Source organism: Nylanderia fulva, unplaced genomic scaffold, assembly GCF_048542155.1.
Source record: "Nylanderia fulva isolate GAGA-0341 unplaced genomic scaffold, ASM4854215v1 Scaffold162, whole genome shotgun sequence".
In the NCBI taxonomy this organism is placed as follows: Eukaryota; Metazoa; Arthropoda; class Insecta; order Hymenoptera; family Formicidae; genus Nylanderia; species Nylanderia fulva.
The window spans coordinates 1-5,130 of NW_028189857.1; the positions used below are offsets into that span (position 1 = coordinate 1).

The 5,130-nt window shown below is 29.4% G+C and overlaps 1 long non-coding RNA gene across 1 annotated transcript; it reads right to left on the reverse strand.

Annotated features, from left to right (window-relative positions):
• Positions 1 to 4,331: 4,331 nt before the first annotated feature.
• LOC146723870 (uncharacterized) lies at positions 4,332 to 4,869 on the reverse strand. The gene is made up of 2 exons (XR_014924322.1): positions 4,692 to 4,869; positions 4,332 to 4,403 (listed from the first exon to the last, which is right to left on the reverse strand). It is a non-coding gene; the product is annotated as an uncharacterized LOC146723870 (long non-coding RNA).
• Positions 4,870 to 5,130: the final 261 nt, after the last annotated feature.

Below are 5,130 nucleotides of genomic sequence, written 5' to 3' on the forward strand. Positions count from 1 at the left end.
TGCACGAATGTGACACTAAAATAATATAGAGCGAATGTATCGTTATATCTGAAATTTAAGTCAAAATATTTTTTGGCTTCTGGGAAAAAAATATTATATATGATTGTTTGTATGAATATTATATGTGTGTGTGTGTGTGTGTGTGAAAAAGAATAATAATAGAGTAGAATAATGACTTATAAAGTAATCAAATATATGTATATTCAGTAAGACGGTTGTTTGTTGGACATAGTAATTTGCTTTTACTTTCTTATTTATTATGCCATAAAGAAAATAGCTGAATATGATGCATTTATGCATAAATATATATATATATGACATGAAGACGATTACATTAAAATCATGATAAGTGACATAAAAAGGTTTTAATCATTACTATACAGGTGTCTCAGACTACCCGTATCAGCAGGTTTTTGAAATGACGTATTTTCGTGAAAAATATTTCATACAAAAATTGTAGAACTCTAACAATAAGTTATGCATTATATAGTATTATTATGTATTATATATAGTATTATTATGACCTTGAATAGCATTGTCAAGGTCATATAAAGATCACCTTGAAATTTTTAAATAGAAACCCACATTTTTATTGCATATTCGTGTAGCTTACTTCGAGAGCTTTCTGAAACATTATAATAAAGTATTTTTCTATTAAATATTTTTTTAATTATAAGGCTAAATGTGCGGGTCATAAATCGGCCGATTGTGCGGATTGTTACACTCGGCTTCGCCTCGTGCGCTAAACTTTCACACTCTCGGCCGATTTACGATCCCTCGCACTTGTTAGCTAATATAGTATTTAATAACTGTTTATATAAGTGGTCTTAAAAATAACATTATGTGGAAGTTATCTAGATTAATTGTCTTATAATTTTGTTTTATCTAGATATATTTATAAGATGAATTTACATATTTTCTCATCTCATCTTTATTTAATTTTAAAATTAATTTAAGCACAACACATATAAGTCGTAGGTCAATAACTATCCATTAAGTTTATTTTGTTCAGCAGGTCATAAATTATACACATGAAAAAATTAGCTGATTTTAGAATTCAACTTCATATATTATTTTTTTACATATAAGTAATTAAAATGGAAAGATAATTAATATTATGAATTATTATTGTTATTCATATTGAATAACGATAATAACTTTACCTGTTTTAATTATTTATTTATGTTACTATTTGTATATGACAGCCTTTAATTTACAGCCTTAAAATACATTTAACTGAATTTGCTAATATGAGTGGAAATATCAGTAGAGATATATTTAACACATCTTTATATCGCACAACTGCAAGTGTATGGCGATTGGGTTATAGTGAGGGCATTATAATAATTTTTAAAAAACTTTTCGTTCTTATTTTATACCGGAAGTTATTCCTTTAGTCTAGAAAAATTACGCTATTGTAAATTAACATAAAAGAATGTTCAGTTTTTACTTTTATTAAAAATCTTGATATTTTTCTTCCAGGGACAGCAAGGAACGTAAAGATCGACGTAATGGCGTAAGTATTATATTTTGAACATATAAATAATATATTTGGAATATTTAAAAAAATATGACAACACGCTAAATAATTGCCGTTTGTAGGAAGGACGCGACGATAGGGAGAGAGGCAGACCAACTTGGCGATCAGAAGAAGATAGAGCTATTCGGCACGAGAAATCCGCACCGCGATCTCAACTTGCTTCAGCGCGTTCTGGTAAATGTTATTTTTCAGATTCTTAAGGCTTTTAGATCCTCGCCGCGATCATGTTGGATTGTCATGTCAAAGGCGAGAAAGCACACGCTTAAAATTCTTAGGTACTATTTTTAAATGAAAAGATATTTCGGTGACACACTTTCAGATGGCTTTAGCACTTTTAAAATACTTCGAAAATTTTTTCCTTTGACAGTCAATCAACAAATGACCGTAAATTGATTGTGATATCAGACTTTGTCATGCGGAATGATTGCACATGTGCAAAGACCAGACAGACTGGTGGGTTATTACAATCCTTTTACAGCTGTTGATTGATTATAAAAGGAAAAGGATAGATTTCGAGATATCTGAAGTGCTGTTTAATCGAAATTCTTTTTATTTTGAAATGGCATCTAAGAATTTTTAACGTGTGTTTTTTCGCCTCTGATGTCACAATTTTACATAGTCAGCGAGGAACCAGAGGCCTTAATAAATGTGACTTAAAGTGTATTTAACTGAAATGTATTTGCAAAATAGAAGAGCAGAATGAGTCCAAAGCAACTTCGCGTCCTGAGCCGTCAACATTTAAAGTATTTCACAAATCTAATGAGAAAGATACTCGTGTAACTTTGGAAAGGTATTGACAAAGAGAGATATTTATGAATACATATATATAGATATTTACATATTTTATGCTTATTTGTACTTTATTTATATTATTACTATAGAGATCATAAAGACAAAGAGAAAGATGAACTTAGCAGAATGCCAAAGGCAAAGGATGAACAAGCTCCAGTGAGAAAACTTAATTATTATACAATAAAATAATTAAGTTACATTAATGAATGATATATAATATTGAGATTTTTTTTACAGAATTTTGTAGCTTCCAACAAATATTCCATGCTACCTGATGATGTGGATCCCGATAATATTGATGAATAGTCCTAATCGATTTTCAATTTGCATCATCGACTAAATTGTGCCACATGCAACATTTGCGATTATGCATTTTATTAATAATTTGTTTTATCTGTATTAAATATTGTATGGATTCATTATACACCAGGCATTATGCTTTTGGCATTACTTTATTGGAATTATTGTTGATTTATATTAAATCTCAATTTTAATATTTTCTCTATAATTATCTACTTATATATTTACTTTATATTTCAACATACGCGCGAAATGTTTCGGCATTATTAAATTGCAACATCGTAAATTTCTCACAATTTCAAAGTAAACACATTAATTGCAATTTATTGTATTGATTATTTTACATTATTTACATTTGATTACCAGAATAATTATACAAAAATGACAGAAATTGTGAAACTTTATACAACATTAAATTTGTTGTACAATAATTGTACGATATTGTGACTTTCACTTTAAGTGTAATATAACAACGCCAATATAAAAAGATATAATTAGATTAATAATTAATATGGGGGTATAATTATAGCTTACTTCAATTTTTAATTTTCCCTGCATGTATAAATATTATATTTTAAAACATATTATATTTTAAATTAAATATATCAATGTTTTAAAACAATTGCTTGTGAAGTAAAATATTTTACCATAAGAGAATCCTTAAAAAATTAAGTAATATAATATTATATAGCACTATAATAAAAATGTTTGCGATTTTTCATTTTATAATCAATAATTTAAAAAAAAGTAATATCTGTTTATCTACATTCCGATTAGGTATATAGATAAAAAATTCTCTAATCAGTTTGACGTGAAAATTCCTATTGTATTGATCATTACGCAACCGCTGTAGAGTTTTAGTAGAAAATTTTATTAATTGAATATTTTCTAATTATTCTTTTTCATATAATTTAGAAATCGTTTAGAAAAGTGTAGGAAAATAATTTGAAATAACATTTGGGAAATAATACACTGCTAAAAAAATAGAACACTTCATCCTAAAAATTGTTATTTTTAAACCACCGAAACTCGGCAAAAAATTATCGTAGATTAAAAATTAAACACGCATTTTATATATCAGGAGACGCGGTAGCGTCTCGCTAAGTTGTATCTTTCATTTGTCTTCAAATTAAAATATAATCTATAAAAAAACAAAAAAATATCGAAAGATATCGAAAAGATAGCGAAAATATCGAAACAATAACGAAAATTATCCGTAGGACGCTACTGTGGATCCTTTACCAGAGGTAACGATTTTCGTAACTTTGAAAACAATAATTTGAAATATTTCATGAACCGGAACATATTTTTCAAAAGATCATATCAATCGAAAGCGTGATATTTTCCGAGTAAAATGAGACCTTAAAGCGGGGAGCACACATTTTTGCATAAATGCATAAGCGTAAGCATAAGAATCTTGATTGGCCTATAAACGTATGCATAAAAAATTCAACCAATCGAATTTCTTATGCATATGCTTATGGAAAAGTGTGTTGTGACGTCCCGCCTATTTTTATTTTTTCGCTCTCAGTATAACTATTGCGCGCTATTCATATTCTTGTAGAAATAAGACTATTAACAATTATTATATTTTACTAATTGCTCTAATTCAACTATTTTGGTATTAAGGGTCGACAGATCGTCCGGCCAGACTCCGAATCAGTGTTGTTAGACGGGCTAGGTTTTTTCGCGCATGCGCATTGAATGTAGTATTAATGAAGTAGTCACTCGCATGAAATGGGGTCCTGATTTCCCCCTCTGTTTAATTTTTCTTAAATTATTGAAAATTTTTTAAAATAATTAATGAATCGTATAATTTTTATTATAAATATAATAAATTTAATTAAAAATGTTAAATATAAACATACAATAAACAAATAATGAAATTATAAAATATATACATATACGTGTACCTATGTTATAACATACGTAAATTACGAGTTTAGTTTTTATTTATACAATTTATAATTTGAATTATTGATTAATTTTAATATACATAAATTATAATAATACACTTTTATATTACATATATTGTAATAATTTATTTATTTTTACGTACGTTCAATTTATCTGTTTCCTGCGATTCCGCCAAAACTCCGTGGTCCAGGGTCTTGGTCCGTAGTTGCGCGCGCAAACATCATACGTTACTGTAGTCGTCATGGTTACGTCACGGTAATACGCGCATGCGCGAAAAAACCTAGCCCGTCTAACAACACTGCTCCGAATTGATGTTGAAGACCTCGCGTGGTGACAACGCGAAACTCCGATTTCAGTGTTACCAACGCCGAGAAACCAATTCTCTGGTTTTATGTAGTGGTGCATGTCTGTACACGTACATACCCCATTGCCACAGATTAATAGACAGATCGCCAAAGGCCTGCCTAAAGAAGAGACCGCCATCTTCGTGCGATAGACTTTGCCCCTTACCGACACACTTTGCCCCTGGTTCGAGTCCGTGCTAAATTTCGTAGACTTGAACCAAAAGACTTTGCCCCTGG